The sequence below is a fragment of the Dermacentor albipictus genome, chromosome 3 (assembly GCF_038994185.2).
Source record: "Dermacentor albipictus isolate Rhodes 1998 colony chromosome 3, USDA_Dalb.pri_finalv2, whole genome shotgun sequence".
NCBI classification, from domain to species: domain Eukaryota; kingdom Metazoa; phylum Arthropoda; class Arachnida; order Ixodida; family Ixodidae; genus Dermacentor; species Dermacentor albipictus.
The window spans coordinates 120,145,774-120,172,658 of record NC_091823.1 but is presented as its reverse complement, the minus strand read 5'-3'; the positions used below and the strand labels follow the sequence as shown (position 1 = coordinate 120,172,658).

At 48.6% G+C, this 26,885-nt stretch overlaps 1 protein-coding gene across 5 annotated transcripts in view; it reads left to right on the top strand.

Moving 5' to 3' along the window:
- The window catches only part of LOC135919483 (solute carrier family 45 member 3-like), a 161,168-nt gene that overhangs the window by 89,932 nt on the left and 44,351 nt on the right, over nucleotides 1-26,885 (top strand). The window contains exon 1 of one of the 5 annotated variants that reach the window (XM_065453340.2): nucleotides 4,170-4,341. The exons of the other annotated variants lie outside the window; for them this stretch is intronic. The gene's annotated coding sequence lies outside the window, so the exon portion shown is untranslated. Of the gene's footprint in view, nucleotides 1-4,169; nucleotides 4,342-26,885 lie in introns of those variants that run through there. 5 annotated transcript variants of the gene reach the window in all.

Here is a 26,885-nt window from a genome sequence, read left to right as displayed (position 1 = left end):
GTGCGTGTGACTTAGTCGAGTCAAGTGCACGAAGCACTTTCGTCCTCACTGGTTCGCCTCATCCGCTCTCTGGGTCTGCCCCGCCTTCCTGCATGCGTGTGCGCGGGTGATTTCTGGACGATCGCCAGTCGCTGACATGAAAGTGTCCAGAATTCAAACTTACATGCTCATTGTAGACAAGTCGTGGGCAAGATATGTACTGCGGGCCGCGTGGAGGTCTCCATCGCACCCCATCCGGAAGACCGAGCCCGATCTCAGTATCACACCATTTTTGCACCTTCTGCGGATAGCGTATTCCACGTTTTCACAGGCTGGTCGCAACACACTTCAGCAGCTATAAGTAACAAACAAACAAAGAAATATAGCAAGGCAACACAGAAAAAAATTCACCGATGATTACGACACCCGATTGCGAAATTCGAGTGAAGCTCTATACGGATTTTTATTTCGCGATATATTGGTAGGCGCTGACAATCCGTATCGTGTGGCACTTTTCAAACGGAGCGAAGTGTGGCGCGACTGCATCGCTAACCGGGATATTGTGAGGGGCAGCGCGTGGGTGACGCGTGTGCGCGATTCACAGCAGCCGCCGCAGACAGATTCCCGCTCATGCAGTGCTTTGAAGAACAGACGACGTGCGCTACTCTGGCGCCATCTCCTACCCATTCCTACCCATCGTCGCCGCGGAGTCCGTCTTGCGTGGCACAACGTTTTTCTTCTCACGCTTCCCCTATACCCTCCTCCTCTGCTTTCCTCCTCATGGTTTCGCTGCACCCTCCTCGTCCGCCTTCCTCTTCGCCCTGTCATCGTTGTCGCCGTGTTTCACCTCCTTATGCGCTCCGCGTTCGCTCTCCTTCGGTGTGCTCGTTCGCTCGGTTATGAGGTACGACGCCGACGCAGGAACGGTCGCTTAAGAGCTGCGTTATAGAAACACTTAAGCCTTTTTTGAGTACTAGTGACATTCATCAGGAGCTTGTAGTGAAATTGTAAAGCCGCTGATAATTTATGAAATTTGTAATCGACCTTGACAAAGTAGGCGGGCGCCATGGCTGTCGACGGAGAGCCTCTCCGGTTTGCAACCCTCTTCATGTAAGTTCCTGCAGAATTGAGGGTTTTCTTTGAAGGCACCAGTTAAACACAGAAGTTGGCAGTCATCGCACGCCTTTGCGTGCTCGATCTCAGGTTGTTCCTGATGTACGTGCACGGATTTCCAAACCGCTGCGTATATGGCATGTAGATATATATTTTATGGAAGAGGGTGACATATGGCCTTGTCTTTGTTAGAACAGATGTCAACACAGTGATAATAGTTTTCGCGCGTCACGGTTTATAACTAGCCATTCAATGGCTCTTCAAATGTGCCTACCACTTCAGCACATTTAAAGCCGTTCATATGGGCAAGAAGGAAACTTTTATGCAGCCGCACAAAACTTCCTGTTCCGTCAAACTGACGAAAAACCAATAAAGTATGCGAGAGCGAAGGATTTCCAGGATAGTGTTTCTGAACGTGGTATTATACCTAGTGAAGTCGAGTTCCGTTGGCGCGACATTTGTGCATGGTGCGGGTAAATATAACTTTAGGAGTGCGGATACATAGTTGGAACCGACTCATGAGCGTTCCACCTTGTTAAACAGCGCGAAACGAGAAGGACGACAAAAAGTGATGATACCCGCCGTGGTTGCTCAGTGGCTATGGTGTTGGGCTGCTGAGCACGAGGTCGCGGGATCGAATCCCGGCCACGGCGGCCGCATTTCGATGGGGGCGAAATGCGAAAACACCCGTGTACTTAGATTTAGGTGCACCTTAAAGAACCCCAGGTGGTCGAAATTTCCGGAGTCCTCCACTACGGCGTGCCTCATAATCAGAAAGTGGTTTTGGCACGTAAAACCCCATAATTTTAAAAAGTGATGATGAAGGCAAGCGCAGTTTTTCGATTAGGCTTTTTTCAACGCCCACCCCCAGCTAGTTTACTGCCGTACATACTGCTAGTACCTTACTCCTGTTTATGACCATTCTATTTCTTACACGTCCATTTACACAGGTGGCTTTTTGGCTGCTCATAGCTCGACAAAACGAAACGAGATAAATAGCTTTGCATGCGCCTATACACAAGTGCGTCTAAAAGACTTGAAACTACTGTAGCGGGAACTATCTGCCGTGCGTCAGAAAGCGAAGTGACGACTAAGGTATTTGCGTGGCCGTCAGTTTCTCTCATCTTGTCACGTACGTTGTTCTCCCTTCTAATGCAAATTCGAGTTTTGTGCCGACCTTATCAGCTGTGTGCAGCTGCACATTCTATTATTTACGTTGCTGTTGAACGGGGTCAGTGACATCGCAGCGGATGCAGTACGGCTAATCATACAGCCTGATGCATCTTGTGAACGAATTCTATTAGATGAACAGACTTTGAAAACGTTCCGGCTGAAGCTTGACTGCTATGCACTGTCGTGCATTGGATCACCCCGTGACTCGCATTGGAAACAGCGAATGTAAGTTTCACGGGCTGTAACTTCTAACTGTCCATTTCATTTTCTATTCTTTAAAAAAGGTTTCCTTGACATTGAGCTGTAATTTGTAAGTGGTTAAATGAGATTTTGTCTCGGAATGTTCAGCTGCATCGTAATTCCGATTACCAAACATCAAGCGAAAAGTCTCCGGTGTCCCCAAAACTTTCGATTGAAGTCTTCGCGGTGTGTTTTGTGCGTAGTCTTTCGCCAAGTCAATTTGTTGCTCTATGGCTGTGTCTCCATGTGCATTTGGAGTCTAAAAGATTTGATTTGGTTGCATGTCAATGGAGATGTTTAGGCAATCGTAATTGATGACGTTTCCGCCTTTGCGATTGTAGCACCAAATCGAATTAAAAGAGACGGTTACTGCACAGGCAGTCCACGCACAATTTACTTCCAAAACTCGCATCACGCACTGCACAATGCATTCCGTTGCAATAGTGAAATTGGCATGGTCCTGGTGGAAACGCTTAAGTGCAATAAAAAGTGAGTGCGGAGTCTCGCACCGCGTTTATGCAAAGATGCGCTGTTCTGAAAATCACTGAAAGACTGCACAGATCTAGAAAGAGAGGCTAATGAAAGATAAATTCCAACCGACGGGAAAAGTCAACGATAAATGGATATGCATGTGTTGCTATCGCTGTTGCGGTATTGGATTATCGTGACTGCCAACTCGAGATGAATATTGTTCGAGAATTTGCGCAAGTCCTAAGAGGGGAGGAAGGAAGACGGCAGTTGAAGGTTGAGGTTGGTGCAGCGTGACGAAGCACTTTTTTTTCTTCTCTTCGCACGAGCGCAAGCGGCTCGCTCACGTGAGAAATGGAAGCCGAAAGTGATGACTCCCGATGGGAGTGTGCGTGTTGGGCTTTTTTCTGACGCCGCATTCTGGCAGAATGTTCGCGCATCTCTGACGGCGACTGCACCGGATTTACCTCCCTCTGTTGGCCTCGCACGTATGCACGCGCGCGTGCCGAAATAATGTAATACACGGTACCTTGGCCGCCCGAAGCGAGCGTTCCGCAAGGTCTCGTCTCACTATAGGAACAACCGCATGCAGTCTTCGCGTTTTGAGTTATGAGTGACGCATTCGCGACCTTGGCTTTTAAAGCGGGAGAAAGCGAGCGCTAAGGGGGAAGTTCGGAAAGTTGCGGATTCGTATAGAGTGCGTCTTGGGAAAAAAAGAAAAAAAAGAAGAGCGCTGTGACATAAGCTCTGTTGCGCCGTTAAGTGAGGAAGCGAGAAGACCTTGGTCGTGGCAATGCTGGCGCGTGCCGGGATGTTGAGCGACCATGAGACTGTACGAGGACGTCGGGATGGTGTCCTGTGTCATGCGCGAAGCCTGGTGTTTCTCCGCATCGCGGAATACGTATGGGTGGTGCAAGCGAAACAAAAAAAAACAAAGTGAAAAAGGAAAGCATAAGTCCTGGGACCCCTCATGCGTAACTCAAGCGTCGCGCCGTGCAGAAAATGCGGGCGTAAAATGCGTGCGCAGCTACTGCTCCGGCACGTTCCGCAGAGGCTGCAGGGTGCGACGACTAAAGAATGTAGCGCCACAGAACAGCACTGCCGTTACACCCTCGCTCACTCAGGGACGCTTACTTAGGGCTCCGCTCCGTTCGCACTCCAGAGCTTCTGGAACAGGCTACGCATCACTTTCTTTTTTTCTTTTTCATCTCGCATATTTGGTGGTTTCGCCTTGTCTGCTTGTAATTGACTAGGCGGGCGCAGATCCGTCGCAACTTCACTCGACGCTTCGCTCGCTCTGGATCCGGTCGCTGCCCGATCGCCGGCGTTGAAGAAGGGAGGCCGAGAGGAAGGAAAGGCCAGCCGGAGGTATGCGGGTCGTCGTCGTTTTCTCTGCTCGTCGCGGGAGTGGGGACATTGGCCGTTCGTACGTCGCGAAGGCCCGGAGCGAGCAGCGCCTTCGTTTTGCAATTTTCTCGACGAAAGCGTCCGCGTAGCCGGTGTCGCCGAACTGCTTCGAAGCAAGCAGTACTTACCGACTGGGCTGCTTTGGCCGTGTGCTTAACCTGACAGCCGCGTGCACTTCACTGTGCGGGATGCTGCATTTTTAACGAGGGGTTTGCGTCCCCGGCATAGAACGGAATGCTTTTGCGCGCCGCAAAGGCTGAGAGCTCGGCCATTGTATAGCTGTAAAGTGTACGCCGGTTTCCGCGCAGTCAATTTAGTTTTGTATTGACGCGCCTTTTGGCGACGCTGGATACTTACCTGCCATCATTCGGGATTTTATTGTAAGATGCCCGTTTCTTTTAAATGCTCAAAGAAAAAGAGAGGGAGGGATGAAAACAGAGATGTTAACCAGTCAAGAGTCTGGTAGGCTGCCCTACGATGGGGAAATGTAGAAGGGGAAGAGAAAGAAGGGAAAGAGAGAGGGGGCTGTAGAGTCGTGAACGGACAGTGGTACGTAGTCAAAGGCGCCCGTGCGAACCACACGTTCTCAGAAAGCGCAAAAGTGCCTTCTGAGCCTATGATCGGTGGGGACGGTTCTAGTATTGTCTGTTCACTCGGAGGACGATCATGTAGTTTCCTGATTGCATTGGATATAGATTATCTTTGTGCTTCATATTGAGGAGAACGGCACAAATTAGTGGTCAATGTTCTCCTCGCATCCGCAGACATCACATCCAGGACTGTCAGCGATTCCAGTTAGTGCGTAATAAGCAGCGCTTCATGGGAGGGAACTACTTTCGGCAACTGCCGTCGCCATTTCCCCACGGCCGAACATGGCAGACGACGAGACGTGTGAAACCGACGGGGCAATGCGTCAAGGTATCTGCATCCTCGGGTTCATTTTTCGTTTCACACGCTTCTTTTGTTGTCTGGGAGGTTCTCTTGCTTCGTACGCCGCATGAATCGTACTATTCGCTTTATTACAAAGCAGGGAGAGTCGAGCTTCTATACTTAAAAATTAGAATAATGTATCCATTCATGACTACTTGGCCGCTGAAGCGGAGAGGTATACAATTGAAGGAGGAAGAGAGCCACAGTGCCCCGTATTCTATAACTTTCCTTCAATCACCTGCACGCCACCTCAACTAAAGAATGGTGTGGCGCACCATTCATCTACTGACGTTACGACTGGGCTTCCAAAACACCTCGAACCGGTTTCTAGACAAAAATATTGTAACCTGGCTCTCGAGGCGCCTACTCGAGCATGCTACAGCGAAGCTTGGGTTTTGAAGCAGGAAATGCTCGTCGGAGGAATCATTCAGGGAGCTGTAGTTGGGTGCAGTGCTTTCAGTCGATGGGAGGGTTTGCGGGTAGGGTCAGGGCATAGAAAGACAGCTATGCAACAATATCGAATAGTAGAAAAAGGAATCGGAGGGAAAATATTTATCATTTAAACGGCAGTGCCCTACCGTTAGAAGCCAGAATAGAATGCGTGAGAATGCGTTGTTGTGGCAGAAAGTGTTCACTTGAAGACGACCCGTGCATAACATGCGGAAATGGCGTAGAAATCAACGAACATTCATATCCTGGTAGAATTTCATAGGTACAGTCGCCGAAAGAATATAGAAATAGTTGGTGTATATTTGAGCACACGTTAAAAACGTGAACATTCGGAGCCTTGCAATACGGCGTCTCTTATAACCACAATGTTGTTTTAGGATGTCGAACTCCGTGCATCAATCAGTCGCAACTTCTGCAGAGGCCGCGAAGCAGAAGGATATTGGCAGTCCAGCTGCCCACACGTGACCATGCACAAAACACAAACGCGCGACCATGTTCTGATTGGTTGTCACCATAAAACGATAGCGCAAGAAAGGCTTCCACTTTGCGCGACGTTTCTGTATATTGCACGGCGCCGCATGCTGAGATCTCGCACAAACGCATCTTATCTTCAGTAATGATAAAAACTAAATCTTACCATTGAGCCCGCGTGATAATGTTTTGTATCTTGCAATACTGAAGCGAATGCATGCATGTTTCAATCTTCTTGAGGTTGCATCATGTTTATCGAAATGAAAATAGATACATGAGTCTAGGGTCATCATTCCCTGGCGGCACCTTATAGTACGTGTTTAATGCGCATTACTGTACTCGGCGGACGCCGTAGCGGGCTGTCGAAGTATCGTCCATTTTAAACGCGCAGTAAAGAGGCAAATAATGTTAGTTGATAACCTTTCTGCAAAATCTCTCGCAGCGAGAAGAGGTTTGGTGAGCTGGAAGAGACGCAAAAAGGAAAGGCGGGTGGCGGTGCCGCATCGAAGATCTCGCACAATCCCACCGTGACGTCATGGACTATGACAGCATCACCTAGGAGCTAGTCGAATGTTTATCGGCAAAAGTAGACTACATTTTGTTCTAAAGGAGACAAAGGCATAACGTATCATGTTTCGGGAACTTTCCTTGAGCCAACTTGTCCAAATGCGAAAACAAATATGTGTGATGCGTGACGTCACGCTGACATACCAGCGTTGCAGTTTCGGTGTGAATTTGACGAAAGCGGAATTTTGACCTTAATTTTGTCTTCTAATAGACAACCTATTATCGTGAAATTAAGGGCAATTGAGTTTTGAAAGAATACTTTATAATTACAAATTATTTGTGTTTTACTTTAGTATTCAAGTTATTTGACATAGTTTTGGACACAAGATGTGCATATACATATTCGTAGCTTGGGCTTGAACTTTCAACCGTCAAAACCGTTGGCACTTGGGCGAGAACTTTCAAAGCGTGGTATATCACTACTCTAGACTACTCTACTCTAGTCTCTACTTCTACACGTTGCAGAAAAATGTTGCCAATTAGAATGACTTCTTTCAAAAATGTAATTGATTACAGTCACTAATAACTCACCCACCAAAATTAATAGATTGCTTTAACGCTACTTTCCTTCCTACTTTTATTTACATTTGACAAATACGGTAAGTAGAACAAGCTGGTCTTGTTCTTTCAGTGCATTCTCAAGAGCCTCTCACGTGCAAAAATTTTATTGAAAATTTTAATCGCTACTTTCACCCTCGTTCGCTTGGGATGACATCTGCAGTAACACTGAAAACTCTCTCGAACTGCGCGCTGGAGAGAATGGCTGTTTAGTAATATACGAACACGTTGCTGAAATGACTGTGGTTACTTACTCAGTGTTGAGATGCTTGGGTCTCAGTTCTCTGTGAAGCACCGCTTTTAATTGTTCCTGGGTCTTGAGAGGGTGCTCCTGACAGGGCCAGTAAAAAAAAAAGTAAAAATGGTATTAGGGAATTTCCCTGGCATGAGCGTCCGAAGCCTCCGTTGTTATTGAACCATCTTGCGCCGTTTCAATTTGTAGGCTAATAGCTGGTGCACTTCCTCCTCGGCGCCCCTCGCTTGCTTGGTATTTAGACTTGAAACAACTAGTTGTAACGGACGCCAGCAAGCGCTCGCTTTCCTTTAAAATGGGGGCCAAATCTGTAATGTCATTTCATTTGATTCTGGATAGTAATTCACCCTTAGAAATACTGTTTCTGAGTTAAAGTCGCAAAAAGATAGGTGCACGTAAGTCGCCTAACTTCAAACAAATAGAAACGCGCGAGTTTAACGGCCAGAAACTTATGGTTATGTCAGCATAAGTCGTAGAGTGCACTAAGTGAAGAAGACTTGAGCAGCGGCTCTTACCGCCTGTACGAAGATCGTCTATAGGCGCTTTTAGGAGAGAAGCGAGAGAGAGAGAGAGAGAGAGAGAGAGAAAGAGAGAGAGAGAGAGAGAGAAACGTTTACACTGAGAGAAAAGCTAAGAGGTAGGACTTGCGTCGTAAGTGTACGAATTTGCGAGCCTGTCGTGTTTACGAGATCCGGGCGTATAGCTGCAGGATGCTGATCGTGGGAAGGCGGTAACCCAGGTACTAGTTTTCATACATTTCAACACTGTAATTCCCGTCCAGTTGAAGTACTCAAAAGCTGCGTGACCTGTCGGAGCTTTCTTTTTTCGTCAAATATGTAGAAACAGCTTACACGTAATTTGTTACTGAATAATGTAATTGAATTACAGTGAGCGTTACTGAGCGAAAAAAAAGTAATTGTGAAATTATGAGACTAACAGAAAACGTAATTGATTGCAAGTAATTAATCACGTGTGCTAACTCGTTACGTACAATTCTGCTCTAGTCAAATGGTCTCCGTTGTAAAACAACAACAACAAAGAAAAAACACCCAATTTTGAATGGAATATGCCCCTTTACAACGCCGTTTCGTGCAGAGACGACGGCAGACCTCGGCGGCGCGCTTGGCGTTAACCTCTCTCGTGCATTATTTATGCACCCTTTGGAAAACTGCACGAGGCGCACATTCTTTTTATTGCAGGCCTTGATAACCACTCTTACAGCGTTATTTTATGAGAAGTGGTAAACAATATGGGTGTTGATATATATATTTTTTCCTCCGTTTGTTTGAGTTAGTTGAAACGACACTTGTAGCGTAAGCTGAATGCAATCATGAGCACCAGGAAGAAAATGACAGCTTGTAAAGTTGATAGGCCAAGTTCACGAAGCTTACTGTTTCGCAACTATTTTTCTGTCCTCTCGGTCTCGTAAGAACTGCTTGATTTTCGCCGACCGCATTCGCTAAAGCTATCAGTCAGCATGACGTCAGGATTTGGTCCCACTTCTTGTTTCTACTGTCGCCGCGGTGGCGCGAGGACTTTCGTAATTATTTTTCTTTCTGTATATTTATTGCTAGAAGTGGCGTTCATTAAGACTGCGGTGCAGTGAATTAAAAAAAAGAAAATGCACGAAGACGAGCTTTCTGGTAGAAACGCGGCCTCTCGCGTGGCTCAATCTTTTACTCTTTGGAACTTTTAATACTTCAGTCTGAGAAGAGCTAACATAAAGGACATGCGCTGTCGGTGTTTTCTTCCTTTAGATTTGTTCGTGGGCTGCCGTTCTCGAAATTCCGAGCAAGAACACTGTAAAGAATGAAAAACAAGGCTTGAGCAACTATGGTGGTAGAAGAGTGGTTGGGTTTGCGTAACGCGGAAATTGGTGCGGAATTATTTTTGACTGGGCTACGTCCAATGCCGGACGCCGGGCGCGAGACGCCGACGCTGGATTTTCTGCCACACGGACTCCTTAACGCTAACGCGGTAGAAAGATTTAAACTGCTGCAGGGACGTCGCGCTGATTCTTGTTACCGCTGGTGTCGCTGCATTCGATAAACTGCCGTTATGACGAAGTTAATGAACCTACTGAAGTTTTCGACAAGTTGTCCTCACACACGGTAACGATCACGCACTTATTGCTACCTTCCATGTTACATTTGAAGACAAACTTTATGGGTGAATGTGGGAGGCCCTGTTTGTCTTTATGCTCCTACGCTCGGCAGCAAAAACATTAAAGGGAAGCTGAAGAGTCGGTCGAATTCAATAAGACGCTCATATACGGATGCGGGAACCTTATAAACCATGTAGGTAAAATTTGGGTTTTTTGTTTCAATTAGGAGCGACGTAATCGTCGGTTGAAATTGCGCTGTAGCTCCGCCCCCCTTTGAATGAGCGAGCGGAGCGGAGACCGGAAACCGCGGTGTTGTGACGTCAACTCTGCTTCGTTCCTTCGCAGCGTCCGCGACCGTGCCTGACCGCGCTTGTTTCTGCGTGCGTGCCATCGTAATCTGCTTCGATCGACCCTGCATTCCTTTGTTGGTGCGTCTGCGTGTATGTAGAGTGGTAGTCAACGTGCGTGGTAGTCAACGTGAGCGGTAATCAACGTGACTGGTAGTCAACAGATGAAGGTCACTACACGTACTGCATGAGCCGGGAAGCTTTTCACGCTTTTAAACCATCTTTGTAGATTGCCGACAGCTTTGGACCGCGCACAAATGCCGACGATCGCAACCCCGCATACGTTCCACGAGGAAGCATGCAGGAACACAACACTACAGTTGTTTGACCGGAAACGAGCTCACTAGATCGGCGAAAGATCGGCGAGATCACTAGATCGCTTTGCAAAAAACATACTCACCAAAGAGCATTTCCAACACGAGGAGATCCCAAGACTTTGCTTTCGTTCGCGTCGAAAGCACTGCTCGCACCAGCATCGTTTGCTACTTCGAGAGGCCGGCTCTTCGCAATCGGCTCGTACATGTAGGGAGTAACGCCGAACTCCTCAGAAAAACGCAGTCTCTCTAAATTTTCCATTACCGTCTCAGAAAAACAGCACCAAACTACCTGGCACCGCGCTTCATGTGTAGCCGCAGCGGTCGGCAGCGGCAGAGTTGACGTCACGAGGCGCACCGACCAATCACAGGCGGAAACGAGACGCGCGAGCTGGGCGTGTCCGCTGCTGCACTTTTCGTCGAAATAAAATATATTTGCGCTTTCTTTCACTCAATTTCGATACGATATTCGAATTCGGAGGGTTGAATACCATTATGTACAGATGTTCACTCATTTTTTCTGGAAAACCTTTCAGCTTCCCTTTAATAGACTCCGCTGTTCTTTGAAAGCAAAGAAAAGCACAGTCAGCACCGTCTCTCGCGCCTGTGAAGAAATTACAATTCATCAGTGGGCATTCTGGGGAAATGTAGATGCTCACATATCTTCGATCGTTAGGCGCGCTTTTGTGCAAGGAAGCGACGTCTGCACTTCGTTAAATTTACTCGGTGTACGCTAATGGCGCTGTGACGCAGTTGGTGGAACCGCCGCGATCAACGGTCACCTGACCTATTTAATAGTTCACAATGGTTCACATGCTAGCACGGATGAAAGAAAGAATCAGCAAAAGGAGGCATGACGTCACTCAACAAGCCTTCGCCAAGCCAAACCACGTCGCCGCAAAACCGTCCGCATCGCGCTTCCCCCCCCCCCCCCCCGCCCATCCCCTTCCTACCTCGCGCCTCTGAAAGTGAGCTCAACGCAAGACCTGTTAGCGTAGTCTGTACTTGAGTGACTCGGAACAACATACAGTAGAATGCCTCCACAACAAATGCCTCTATAGCGAAATAATCTCTAAAACAAAGGATTTATTATGTCCCGGACGAATTCCTGCTTTCGATACGTGTTGTGAAGACCTCTACAACGAAGACCACTGCAACAAATTAGCGTGCAAAGCAAACGAAATCGGCTAGTTGTTACACGTTCACCGTTACGTTCCGTAATGCCTAACTCAGCAAAACTCAATCAAAACTCAACGCAATTGAAACTCAATCAAAACTCAGCGCGACGTAATCATGAATTTATCGTGTACAACGAAGTAATTTACGTTTCCGCGACGGCTGATTTGCTGGTGTACATGGAAAGCCCGGGTAGCGGTGTCACCTCTGCGCTCCAAAGATGTCACCGAGGTGCGCTTTGCGCTAACGCTAATAGCCACGCTAGCGGCACACCTCATGAGCGTTGCCGATGTGAGAAGAAGGCTGGCTGCACTGCTTCAGGAATCGCTCAAATCGCACGCTGCTTGTTTTAACGTGTCACGACGGGCAACAAGTACGTCGCAGTTGATGACAACACGATGACGTAATCCTAGCTGACGACCGAGAACGTCTTCAAAGCCACCTAAATGGCTATGGTGTTGGGCTGCCGAGCACGAGGTCGGGGGATCGAATCCCGGCCATGGCGGCCGCATTTCGATGGGGGTGAAATGAGAAAACACCCGTGTGCTTAGATTTAGGTGCACGTTAAAGAACCCCAGGTGGTCCAAATTTCCGGAGTCCTCCACTACGGCGTGCCTCATAATCAGAAAGTGGTTTTGGCACGTAAAACCCCAAATATTAAAAAAAAGCCACCTAAAACGAAAAGGGCGTGAATGTTAACGAAGACTACACAGTGACGAAGAGCCTATGAACGAACTAATAATTTTGACGGCTAGTCGAGGCAATTTGGGGCACTCGAAGATCACAGCTTCTTTTCTTTGTGTACAGCTGCTGCGTTTCGCTGCGGAGCCAGCGGTGAACCTCGGTGTAAATAAGGCTGCCTGCAGTCACGGATTCTGCGGGACAAAGTGTGCTTGACAAAGAAATCTGCCACTTCACTTAGATATATATTTCTTGAATTAACCATGAGCAAAAGTTTAGTATTGTAAAGCTTGCTTAGCCTGCTTGATTGTGAGCGGCAGTGTGTGTGCGACTTTTGCAACGAAGTGACCTTCATAGCGAAGAATTTTGGACATCCCGTGCACTTCGTTATGAGGGCGTCTGAGTGTATTTAGTTCCCGGTAGGTCTTAATTGATGCGGGATTTTTTTTTTGGTGCTTTTGCGACCCTATATTTGCGCACTTTCTTGTCATATGCAACTTCAGTTATTTTTTCATTCGCGTTACAGCTTACCCTTGCCCCAGAGCAGGGTAACAAAACAGAATCTTACTCGGTTAACCTCCCTGCATTGCCCATCCCCTTTCTCTCTCTCTCTCTCTCCTCGTTGTAAGCTGAGTACGGCAGCTGTGTGGACGTTGTTGAATGAATGAATTCTGGAGTTTTGCGTGCCGAAACCACGGTCTTATTATCAGGCACGCCGTATTGGGCGACTTCGGATTAATTTTGCCAACCAAGGGCTCTTTAACGTGCCCCCAATGGACGGGACGCGGACGGGCGTTTTTTGCATTTCGGCCCGATGGAAATGCGGCCGCCGAGGCCCGGATCTGACCGCGCGACCTCCTGCTTAGCAGCGCAGCACTTTAGCCGCTAAGCCACCGTGGCGGGTTCGTCCGTGTTGTTTTCATACACCCGTTTTATTATATTTCTTTTTTTCGCAAGAGTTGGGGCTTAGTGCGCCGCTGGGTGGCGCTAAAACCTACCGAGACGTGATCACGCGTTCAGGCCAACATTTTTTATCTACAATTTTACCGTGTAACCCTGCCTCATTGTTTTGTTTCGTGTCTGCACGTTTGCTTAAACGCAATTTTCGCGTTGGTGTAGTGTGTACATGTTTACGTGCTTACGCATATGGTGAATTCTCTCTCTGTATTTTTATAACTATTGAGAACAGGACATAACTATAGCCTATCCAACAGCTTCCCGGTTAAAGCAGCTCTTACACCGAAACAGATCATTAGCGGTTCGTTTGAAATGCGATGCTGTAAACATCCGCGAACTTTGAACGTTACCTTCCGGCCAGAAGATTGGCGGGACAGATACGTACGCTAGATTTCTTACCTCATGCTTCACCAACTGCCCTTGTTGACCGTGCTCCCACTGCGATATGATTGCTTCTGCATAGTGTTTACCGTAACATAGACGCGCCCTTTGTGCTACATGGGCGTCGTCGCGGCAGCTTCTTTGGTTCGTTTGGAGCGTGGATCATTTGCGTAGCCCGGATGCGGAAGGACGACGCATTTCTGCCCGACCCACATGTTTATCGAGCGCGCTACATGTGAGTGGCACTTGTCACTGCTGAATACAGCGTCTTGTCCAAGGCGATCGCTTGGGGTAGCTGTCCCTGTTTTAGCGTCCTCCAGCTGCCGCAGCCTTGTCTGCGCTGCCGTGTTGAAGCGATCGGGGTGTTCTGTACATTCCTTTTGGCCTGGTTAATTCGTGCTGATATGATAATTCGTGCTGAACTCTCTACGCCACCACCATCACTTTCGCGGTCTTTTTTTCACTTGACTCCCTCATATCCTCTCCTCGTCAAAGTCACAACAAAGCTATCAACTGGCGACCTCAGCAACCCTGCTGCAATACTTCCGACCTCGCTCACTTATTACGGTCGAGAGATCGTACACAGGTAAAGAAGTCAGGGCGGCCATTCAAGCAGGTTTGGCTAGAATGAAGAGTTCAGGTGAGAGTAAGCGTACTATAATAATAACTTGATAAGAAATATGGACAAAGGAAAAAAAATCAACAACATAAAGCTGTACGGCGGGCTCTGAAAAAACAAGTTTAGAGCATTGAAGCCTGCCGTGAACGCCTTAAGAGGTCATGCGCTCACATTCCGCAAGCACTGACGCGTCGTTGTCATCCCACCGAAATCCGTTGGTACGAGTGCCTTAGATCACTCTTCAGAAAGTGGACAGATGTCCTGCGACAACGGAGAACACACATTCGTTGCGTATCTGTCGTCTGGCCAGTCGTACTCTGAGACTCTGAACGAATGGTACAGAAGTCATTATCGAAGACATGGTTTGTTGCTGCTATCGCCCAGTGTTAAGGATCTGACTAGGAACTTCCACCGCTGTCGACCGCACCGATTTTGTTACTCGTCGACGCCACGTGAGACTGGGACTGCTTACGTTTCCCTCTGGTGGCGGCCGCTGGAAGCCGCGGGGGGGCCGTGATGCGTCATCTACATCGATCACTGCGTTGTCAAAAGACAGCCTGCATCACCAGGGGCCATGTACGGTTCCCAAAACAGTGTTTGCTGTAACGATGTCTTCACGAGAGAAAGGACATCGATCACCGCCTTGTGCGCATTCGCCGCAATGTCGCCACCAAAAGCAGCTCCCGCGTCCGTTTTTTTTTTTTTTTTTTTACCGAGTGACGTGAAACTAGCGGTTACACGTCAGCGCTTGTCTCGCACTTAACCGTCGGCTGATATCACCGTGAGACTGGCGCCTTAATTGAACAAGTCTGGCTCCCTAGCGCGCTCGTCGCAGCTTGACGGAAGGATAATTATCTGGCTAATCGTCTTGCGTCAGGCGCGTGTGCGGCTTCGAAAGACGCCATCGATCACCGCGAAGGATCACACTGTTGCAGTGGCACGCCAGTGTTCATTTCCTGTATGCCGAAGGAGGGTTGCCGAATGCTTCCTGCCTCGTGTTGCGCGCGCAGTGTGCTTGTGTCGAGCGGTACGTCGGCTTCTCGTTTTAGAGCGCAGCTCTTTGGCGTCCGTTCCTGGGTTTCGCGTCGGCGTTGTCGTCGGCCTCGTAACCAGCTCCGCCCCCCTTTCATCCCCCCAGCGCTAGCAGCGACCGACTGATACCGCTGGATGCCGCTGGCGCCGCTAGAGATTCAAGATAACTTGACTGCATAGAACACCGTCGCCGCCATGCAGAAAGAGGACGAAAGGGTCCCCCCCCCCCCCCCCCCTGTTCTTGTGTGGCGGATAGGGGTTGAGTCACTATCGGCGTCAGCGGCATCAGTCAGTCGCTGCTATCTCTTCCCTCCTCCCTTTATCGTGTTGTCCGCTTGCTGCGCGCGCTTCTGCCCCCATCGTTTGCCGCTGGGTGTACACGCCGCCCCCCTCCCCCCTCTTCCTGCGAGTCTCGGGTTGTGGGAGAATGCGGGAGAACATCCCGTTCCTCTCGCTCGTAACGCGTCCCACGGCTGTGACAACCTCGCGAGGCACTTGTATAGATCTCGTCTTTGAGAATCAAGCATTGGTGTACCAAGTCGAACATATATCAGCCTATTTCTCCGACCACAAAGCTTCCTTCATGACTGTCAAGAACTGTTAGTGGAGTCTTTGTTAAAGGAATACGTGTGAAAAATAAAAAAAAATTCTGTGATAGCGCATACATGTGTTGCTCGATTTCTTTGCCTCAATCTATCGAAAAGGTGAAACAGCTTATTTGCTGCGCTCAAATTTCGCATTAGGAAGTAACGTAATCGTCGGTAATTTTTCAGTGGATCGGCAGAATCTCGTCTCCGAATAAACAGTAAATGGAAAAGTGTTCCGGCATTGTTAATTTGGTAGCTGCAGTGGGAGAAAAGGGAACGATTAAAATTACGAAACGGCGCACAACATTCCTGAGGGAAGTCCTATGGCGATAATTCATTAAAAAAAGTTTAACTGCGATTTAGGGAAAAAGCAAGAAAAATATCCACGCATACTGGATCTGGAGACTAAGATATCAGAGCAGCAATAGACTAAGGGCGCGCGTTGCGACGGACATTGTAAAAGTACTAGTTTACTAGTTTACTAATTTACTAGAAGCATACAAGCTCAGAGAGAGAGAGAGAGAGAGACAGAGAGAGGGAGAGATGCAAATGGGAGAAAAGCAGCGAGGTTAACCAGACCTCAGGCCTCCCGTTTGTTACCCTGCACACGGGAATTGAAAGGGGAAGTAAAGACGGAAAAAAGAGCGGGAACAAAAAGAAAGGCGTGAAAAAGAAAAAAAGAAAGGGACGGGATCATTACAGTCTTTCTAATGGGCCACTGCCACGTAGAAAGGTCAACAAAGCATTGACCGACTTTCGGTGCGACGAGAGTTCATGTCGGCATACCGAGGCTGTCTCTTCTGACAGTGGCCTATCACCAAGGCGTGTCGGCATCAGCCCAACTATAACGTGCACTCTGCAGGAGGAAGTTACATTCCTTCTTAATTCCACCGTAATAATCGAGCTGTTGCAGTCTAGGAAGCCACCAGTGAGTTTCCAGGCTATTTGATGCATGTTTGAAAATATCACGCGCATATGCGGGAACTTCGCCGACACGTTACATCACGGAAATGTAATGGGCAGCAATTGGTCTATTGCCATGTGAAACAAATCGCTGACACTCCCACTATATTTATGTGCCGGCGAGAGCAGGAATATGAATAATAAATGAGTTCCCAAGAAGGCTGAGGCTTGAAGCGATAAAATGCGGTCGAACAGGGATTGTAAACGGAGCCAACGTGTTCAGGAAAGGAAACGTCTTTGTCAGTGCAGCAACTCCTTCCTCAGTAGCGTTCTTTCTGTGCGTGTAGCTCACTTTCCCCCACCCTCAGTGAGATAGGGTGTAGACGTTGATAATGAAAGAGTTATGTCCTCAAGTTAGCCGAGCTATCACATTGGCGTATTAATTATCAAGATAATGTCGTGGAGAGTCCTTGCAGGGTGTAGTATGCGCCCATGAATAAAAATGTCGGAGTTGGCGTTTGGGAGCGCACTAATTGTATTTTGCGAAGGCACGAGCTTCGCGACGTCGCATATCGGAGATGTTCTTGCTACTTCTCTCGTAAGAGGCAGCTCAAATCGACCGCAAAGAGGAACTGTACAACTGCACGAATCAAAATTCGTCGTCAAGAAGCGCCGAGCACAAAGGAATTTCCCCGAAGACTCGGCGCGTGTCGTGACAGTGCGAAGTGCATGCGAATTGGGCTTGTCATAACGGTCACGACCGCTTGACCTTCTTGACTCCGCTGTCGCCGAGGCGTGATGCTAGGGCGTTTGTATTTTTTAGTTCTCGTTCGTATTTTGGCGCTTCAACGTGTGGCGCTCGACTCCGGCGTGACGTGCTCCTCGAGGCGTAGCTAATTACTTGACGGTACACCCCCCCCTGTGTAGAGGAAAAAAAGAAAGTAAAGTATCCACGCTTTTTAATTCCGTTTATTCGTTACTGAATGCTGCTGCGTTTTCGTTTCATTTATTTTTCAGCCTCGTGTTTTTATAAGGCGATCTCCTTACTTTAACGCCATATTTAAACAAATAAAGCTATATGCTAATTTCAGTACCTTACCGCTGACGTGCCCTTTTATGCCGTACCGACGTGGTAATCCAGTAGCCATGGTGTTGCACTGCTGTGATGGAGGTCGCGGGTCCGAACTCGACCGCATTTTGGTGGGGTGACCTCTATATATATATATATATATATATATAGGATGGGGTGGGATGGGTTTATTTACAAGGTAATACATGGTTAGCGTAGTACAAGGGACAGGACGGTCATGCAAAGCCCAACAGGCAGCGGCCGGGCCCTTCGGCTGTTCGTGCAGCCGTGCATCTCTGCTTTCGGCTGTGTTGTGCAGCGTAGCAGTTTCTCCGGGGGCAGACGAAGCTCTCTGAGCGAGTTCCATAGCCAGATGGTGGCACAGTTTGAGTCGGGCGATGTACACCTTGCGTTTTGCGTTACAGCCGGTTGTGCGAAGTCACTCTTGCAATCACGTACGTCACGTTACTCAAGCGTTTCAGTATGACGTATGCGCCGGTGTACTGTGACAGAAATTTTGTGTACAGACCTCTTTTTCGTACAGGTGTCCAAAGCTAAATGTCCCCAGGAGCAAATGTGACGAGCATATGTCGAACGTCATAGCGAGCCTTGGCACGATCTTGAGAGGGGAGAGTCCTGAGGCGGGGCCAGACGACGGGCTTCTTCGGTACGACTTGAAGCGTGGCCTATCGATGAGACATCATATGGAGAAGGATGGTATCGATGAAGCTTTGATGGTTACGAGCACAGAGAAGAAAGAAAGGCGCATAACCTGTGACTTCATATATTTGGCAGTATTGTAAGCGTACGTAACAAATGGTGAAATAGAACTCAAATTTTTGTTATTCGTGGAAACCTACATGGCAAGCATATTGGTCAGCGCGCGATTCGTGCGCTCAGTGAGGCCGTTTGTTCGCGGGTGGTAAGGGTTCGAGGGTCGGTAATCGCATCTACAAAGACGTAGTAGTTCTTCAAAAACGTAATCACGACGTTTTGTGATTAAGTTGTAATCACAACGCTTGGAGCACCGTGACGGACAATCACGGAGAACAGCAGGAAACATGAAACGTCAGCTGCTGTAGCCGAAACGAGCACCGCCGTCACAGTACATCAGGTCAGATAGTCCACACACACAATAAATCAGCGACGTACGGTAGCAGACTTGGGGAAGGGACCCAGCAAGCGGACACCAATTTTTTCATATGGCAAGGTCGGCGGCTTAACTGGCTGCAGGGCACCCGTAGGAGGCGACGTTAACTGCTTTGCGTTGCCCTGGCAGCAGGAGAACACGCTTACTTAATGACACACTGTAACTGAAGCGCTCAAACATAAAGAAAGATACACAAATTATTAAAAAATGCCATTAAATATGCCAATGAACGCTGTGGATTTACCTGCTTTATTTTTTTTCCACAGTGCTGTTACTGTAGCTCTTCAAATTTGGCGTTTGTCGAAGCTGCGGGAGAAAAAAAAATAAGTAGGAGAGAGAGAGAGAGAAATGAATCAACGTTTCATGCCGCAAGGGCCAGGTACGGCCAAAGAGAGAGAGAGAGAAAGAACAATGACAGGACAGGCGCGACGCATTCATGACTGCTTCTTCCCCGACCTCAGGTGTGCATGCGCGGGGGACCCTTCTTTCCCAAGTTACTCATGATCATGCACAAGCGCCCATTGGCTAATGTCTATGAGATGTCGCGCTGGTATATGACATCGCAGGCGGGGCGCAATGCAGGGGGTCTCGAAAGCCTCAGGAGAAAGCCTGCCATCTATAATGGGAGATTGATAACTACCGGATTAACATTTGACTCGCACGCATGCTCGCGGCAGCATTCTGTGCACACGGCCAACGTGTTTCTCGTTTTAAACCGTCTTTCGAAAAAAAAAAAAATGTCTAGCAGTGCCCCATAACGTTCACCAAAAGCTCGGTGCAGAAGTGCTCTTGCATTCTGTTCCGGGGTCGAGAGTCGAACCGGCAACCTCGCGCTCAGAAGCAGGACGTCGTCGCCAAATAATGCGCCACCACGGCAGGCATCAGGCAGATGAATAGTCAATACGGGCAGTGAATTTTGCGCCTTTGCGCCTGGCACCGACTCATTGTGAGACGTTTAAATTGCTTTGCTGCGCAAATTGATCTTACCGTCTCGTGGTTGGAAAAAGTGACGGGGCTTTCGTCGCGATTGTTCTGAGCGACTTAAGTAGCCCACAACGCGAAGTCACATAGCTTCTCTGCACTGTAATGTGTAAGGTGTAAGCTGCTGCTACCCTATTACCACCGACATTTTGCGGCTTTCACGTGCGACGTAATGAAATAACGACCGCGATAATATTGACTGGTTATTTTCTCGCGTCGAAGCTTCATTGCGCGGGACGGCGACCATATCTTGTGATTACCGCGGTGAGGTGTTGCGGTGGTTACGGGACAGACTGGTTATAAAGAACTACCAGTATGAAACAGTGAAAGCTTGGCTTTACATCTCGGGACGCTGCGTTTATGTGCCCTCGGCGTAATTTGCAGTTTCTGTGACGTCAGTGGCGCCATTTTGGCGGCTCAGAATCGCTGACGAACACGACGAACCTGAGGAGCGAAGGACGGCATAACGAATCTCCCCGGCCCCACTCTATGTGAAATGGTCGACGGAGCCGGCAAATTTGTGTCTTGCCTGTTAGGGCGTGTCCCAGCGAAACGCGTGGTTAGGTTGGACTTTACGATGTGTCCACGTGGATCTTAAGTTACTCCTTTCTGTCTTATTTTGTGGAGCGAAAAGTATTGAATAACAGTAGAGGAATACAACTAGCGGTATGATGGCCGGCACGAGGAACCTCTTTATTGGGGGAAGGGGGGGGGGGGGTACTGGCTGCGTCTCACTTGAGCTTTTGTGCCTAAACGTCACGCAGTAACATAAATTATAGAAGGCTGCTGTCGGATGTGCGCACACTACGCGATTTTTCCTTTGGGACAGTCTCGCAACTATATGACCTTGCCGTCAAGCGGCTCTTTTCTCACATGCGCGCCTTTGTAACGTTCGATTTAGAGCTTATTTCCATACTTTGCTCTCGTTTAAGGCGTGCGTGTTTTGCCTTCGCTCGTCATCTTCTTGTTCAGGAAGGTCTCGATGCCTTTCGAGTTGAGACGAGAGCGGTAATTTTAGAGGTGTCGCTGGGCTCTTGCGCATTTAGCGTCGCTTGCGTGTCGCTTTTGCTTATTTACACAGCAATTCCTTGTATCGCCTGCAGACGCATTGCTCGTGAACTTCGTGACGCAACTTCGTGAACAGCGGCTACGACACGCTGCCGCACAGATGTTCGCCTAGGGACGTTTAGAAGGCAGGGCTCCGTGCAGCTTATGTCATTTACTGCGTGACGCCGTACAGAAAGGAGAATGTAAGCATTCCCTTGACAACGTTGGCGTCGTTGTTCCAAACAATTGTGTGCAAAAAATAAATATAAGAAAAGGACGCAGGCTGACGGCTAAGCGAGTTGGTATGAATTCATGTTAAAAAAGCAGCGAAAAAATTAGGACATGGATACAAGAAGAAACTCAAGGACGCAACGCCCATTATGATAATGACACAGAACGTATGTCCTTTAGTGCCTGTCGTTGCGAGGAGACGCTAGAACGCATTATTTGCGACTGTCCTGAATATAAGGTTCAGGGACAGTCCCAGGCGTCCGTTCTAGCGCACCTTGACAAGAGACCATTGTCAGTTGCAGCTATTTTCACATATCGCCGACAGAAGACATCGCAGCTGAAGGCGACGAAGGTACTACTTCGGTTTATGAAAGAGACGAGCTTGGACAAGCGGCTGTGACAGTGATGTCACGTACCGCGCAAGAGTGACGGGCTGTAAGTGAAGATGTGGGTGCTGTGTTATGTGCTCTCTCTCTCTCCTCCCCATCTTTCATCCTCCCCATCCCGCTACCATGTGTAGGGTAGCAAACCGGTTGAGCTAAACTGGTTAACCTCCCTGCATTTCTTTCTCCACTTTTCCCTTCCTTCCTTCCTCTCGTTTCTGTCTCTCAATTTTAGCACTGTGTTTCCAGCATGAAGAAAATGACCAAATAATTGTCATGAACACTAGCTAACTATTTCTCCTCGATGTGAGATCAGACTGAGTGAAAGGCGATTTCAGCAATTAATTTATTCGGAATGCAATAACATGGTGGCGGACCCACTATTACCCAGCGTACGCCATGTCCCTCATGCTTCATAGTAAACGTCAATTATTGGCGAAAATAAAATGACGATGTGTCATTTGGAGTCAAAGCGGCATGCATGCCCGCGGAAGAGAACTAGTTTTGAAAATCAGGGGATGAACTGAGAAAGATATTCGTACATAACTTGCCGTTTGTAGTGGGCGCGCCACTTTCGTTGATAATACGTCAAACGTCATAATTGGCTGGCATTCGCTAGTGCGAACAGTTTTGTAGCGTAGAGAGAGAGAGAGAGAGAGAGAGAGAGAGAGAGAGAGAGAGAGAGAGAGAGAGAGATATTCTCGATATGACCAGATGCCAGATATTACGCGTAGATATCACATGTCACCACGTCTCCGAGCTCCTTAAACGCAGGCCCGTTACGGGAGCATTGTTGTACAGTATGGATTTCTTGCTTTACCCAAACGCTGGAAATTTAACCACCAAAGCCAGCACGAAGTCAGGCTGCCGGCGTACCGCAATGCAAATCCTGAGACTCGTGTCTCAGGTCTATCGTGTGTGTATCATGTGTCATGGACTGTCTATGTATTTCGGGGATGACATCATTCAGTACAGTTGCAGAACGGACGGAGTTGCGTGCATCAAAAAGAGGTTCTTGTGAATGTGGCGGAGTCCACTGGGAGAAGCTTCTGGTGTGCCAGTAAATGAGCTCTTAGACGCGGCGAAATCGCTGAAGTCTGTAGATTTTTTCCCGATAAAACTAAGTTCGTACATCTCGCGGATTCCATCGGCTACTCGTTCACTCAGGCGCTGGTTGACTTGCCGACTCTCGCGTTATCTGCATCTCTCGACCATATCAACCTCACTCAAGTCACCTGAGGGTATTCCCATATTTATTTCGTTCCGCTCCAATCTAATGATCTCGATTGTCGTAATCTCTATTCACGTGCTGGTTAACGCTTTACTTTAGCCCCTACAGCGTTCCTTTATTGAACGTCGCCACATTCTGCTGTTCCGCGCCCTTTTGAACCTTACTGCTTTTACCACCTGTCGATGTTACGATATTCCGGTTCCGCACTACATATACGCCGCGTAGCGCGCTCTGCTTTCTTGTGCTCTCCTCGTTTCTCCTGTACTTTGTGATTATATAGAATTTTCTTGCATTCAGTTTATCGTGCTCCTCTGCCCTTTAGACTGCACGTTCTCTAAACGCGCTGCATGCCAACTTTTGGATTTGTTTCATACACCTAATATCTTTATCTCTCTCTCTCTCTCGATATATATATATATATATAGAAGCTGCTGAACAGCTCTAGTCAAGCTGTTCAGCAGCTTTTACCCACGGCCCCTCCATCGTTTTGATGGAAATGAAGCTTATTATTATTATTATTATTATTATTATTATTATTATTATTATTATTATTATATACATTCATCTCTCTATCTTAAATTTGCTTGGTCATTTCTTTGTTAGCCCAGTCGGCACCGACCGTCCCTAGATACAACCCAAGCTCACTCGCGCGGGATTTTCCGCTCTGGCAATCAATCCTCTATAGGCAGTGCCGACGCGCGGCCGACCTGACGGTCAGCCGGCGGCGGCCACGCTCGCATAGCTCGCCCACGTGCTTCCCCGCCGTGGGATGTCGGCGACAGCAGTAGCAGCTGCTCTAACAGAGCCGTGGAAGGTGACCGGGGACAGTAATAATGGATCGCCGAGGCCCGTGGCACTCTCGAAAGTTTCTCTTTGTGGCTTTACTCTACTTTAGCAATTTTCTCGATGCGTTCCCCTACCGACCGGTTCTCGCTGCCGAGTTCAGCTGCAGGTGTGTGTGTCGCCGCGGGACAAAGAACAGCACTTTTCGCGTGGATACATCTCCTTCGCCCTCATTACATCAGTATACCGCGCCTTGGGCATGCGCACGGAGCCGTGAGTGTGGAGAGGGAGCTGTGGTTTCGGCGCGAGTTTTCAAGGTGAGGAAAGAGGCAGAGAAAGGCCAACTTGTGGGAGCGGAAGGTCTCGGCGATATTGAAGCAGCCAGCGCCCACGGCTTACGCGTGGAATGCGAGCAACACACGAAGGACCACACCGCACCACCGCGAGCGGCTCGCGTGCAAAGGGGCACGGCACGCTAAGGGGCACGGCCCGGTCCCGATTTCAACTCCCATGGCAGATACTTTGATTGCGCTTTTTTTTTTTGCTCCTCCTGGTGGTAACACGGCCTTGTAGTGAACGTAAACATCGAGTCCCGATAAGGCTGACATGCTCGTCCATTTAATGCTCCTAGCAGCAGGCACAGCAGAATCGTCGGGGACATGTGTGACAAGAGTGGTCTTCCTTCGCGTAGAGTCGGCATGTCGTCTGCTAGGCGCTTTTCTTCCCTTCGTTACCGGTCGCAGCTAACTCGTAGGCTACGCTAGGCAGCTGCAAGATGAAACTGTGGGTCAGAGCTAAATACAGTGTAGCATTATTTCGCTGTCGTTTCTGGCCGCAAATTTGTTCGTACGAGAATCTTATGAAGCGAGAGGAACGGGGTGCCCGAGTAAAGCTACAGACCATTTTCTTCGTTTAGTTCGTGTTTGTAAATAGTTTAGGCGCAATTACAAAGTTAGCAGCTGCTGGCGGGGATTAGCCACTCATTGCACCTACATACTTGGTGTATGTAGGTGCAACTATGTAATAATGTAGGTGTAAGGGTCTAATCCTTGAAATTATGCAAGATGTAGGAGTAAATTGTAGACATAAATGATGCTATCAGAAGGTGATCCCCCACGTAGAGGGCGATCACCTTACCCGTTTTGCAGTCCAGATGCGACACTTTCCGGCTGTTTTCCGTTGCTCACGGAAAAGATTGGCATTTCTTTGACATAAGCAAACTGTAGGTAACACATTGGATGCTATAATTAGGTAACTGTCAGAAGATGCCTTGACTCATATTATCCATATATATAGGCATGGTAGAAACGGCGGAATGCGTTGATTTCACTTACTGTGGAGAATGTGTAAAGGGATAAATGCGTCGATGAATAATTTTTCCGTAAACGCAGATTTTCAGAGCATCAGTCTTTATTCAACAACCTACTACTTGAGAAGTACCGTACCACTCTACACTTTCGAAGAAGTACGGGGAACTGTATATAGACTCCGTTATAGTAACCACATTCTATTGAGAAAAGCAGCCATGTAAATAGCCAACCATGCACATTGCGACAGTTCCCGGAGCCGTCAAATCTCAGGCGCTGAGACAGTATTGTGGAGCAGTTACTTTCAGGGATATACGATCGCTTTCGCGAGATTTCGCCTGACCCGGCTTCGAAGACGTCGGCGTGTTTACACGACCAACAGTGCTCCCAGCCGGCACTGTCCAGGCCACCGTGTTGGCACAGCGCCACGAACGCTGTCGCTCGTGGACGTCCACGTGTCCGGAGCCGAATCTAGCAAGAACTCGCCAAAGGACCGTACATCCCCGTGGAGGAGGAGGAGGAGGAGGAGGAAAGAAAGGGAAAGCAGGGACGTATATTCCTCGAGAGTGATTGCTATATAGAATGTACCGCCTATGTACGCTTCGAGTTTCCAGGCTTGCGATCGGTGGGCGCGAGTCAAGATTTCGGAAACACATGCGCGTTACGCGGCTGCGGTCGCGCCCCGCAGGGCCGAATTTGCAGGAAAGCTTTTCGCCGTCGCGCGACAGGAAGCAGCCGAGCCAGTTTCCCCCACTTAGCGGTAAACAAGCAAGAGACCGCGCGGGTGAGCGTATCTTCGCCACGGCCCCCGCGGCCCGGGCCACCGCCGCGGTCGCCGCTGCCAGGCTTTGAGACGAGGCGAAAGGAGGCGACCGCCGCGTGAAATTCGTTTCCAGCACGTGGCAGCTGGCGGGGCTCGCGCGCTCTTTTTCGGAGTCGCGCCCGCGTGCGGAACGCCGCTTTTGAGCTCGTTACGACGCGCGCCTGCTGCGACGCGTTTTAGACTCTCTTGTGTTCGAGCCCGCGACATGTTTCCGCTCGTTTCTTTTGCCGCCTCGCCTCGGCCGTTTGTTGGCTACTTCTGAGTAGCTTGCTCATTTGCATAATACTCGCGCCGTCGACGCGGTCTCGTACAGCTCTCACGCGGCGAGCGCGGGCGAGCGCGACTGACTTGTCAACGTCGCGTGTGGGCCCGGACCTTCGTCTCCTGATGATGATGCTTTCGGAGGTCCCGTGACGCCTCTTCAACTGACAAATTGGCTCTGTTTTGCTTCATTCCGCGCAGCCGGAGCCAATGAATGCCACTGACCCGAACGAAAGGGGTGAGCGTCGAATTTGTACGACAGCGAGCGACCGTTTTCGCTTGCGTCTGTTTTACGAGTGTCCGTACGTCTGTGACCCAGTGCCCGTGATATTTCTGGTCGCTTGTTGTATCAGTCAACTGTGAAGAAAGAAACGATACTGTGTCTCAAATTTGTTCAAAGTAGTGGACGTCTCTTTTTAACATTGTCTAATGAAAGAAATGTGCCGACTGCTCCAACTGCAAATATATGTATAATTTCGTCCGTAGCTTACGAAGGTATTGATTTGTAAAATTGCCATTAGCTCCGCAGGAAGTGTATCGAAGATGTCCTGGCTTCTGTTTAGAGCAGCTTTTATGCGATCGAAATCGGAAGCTTTCGAGTGTTTGTTTGTGCGCGGCAAAATGTTCGATACACAGGGTGTCCCAACTATTGTGCACCATGATTTGAAAATATGCATATGCCACGTAGTTCGACAGAACCAAGGTAATATTGTGCCGTTGCTTGGAGATACCTAGATTTTCTTTCTTGCGTTCCGGTATAGTTACATAATTAGCCAACGCCTGAACTATTCTCAGCTTCTCCAAAACGGAAAAAGAAAGTTTAACGCATCACATTCGCCAGCGTCTTTGATTTTCTCATATTTGGGCTACCCCCCTCTTGTGCCATGGCGCATGAGTCGATTCTCGGGC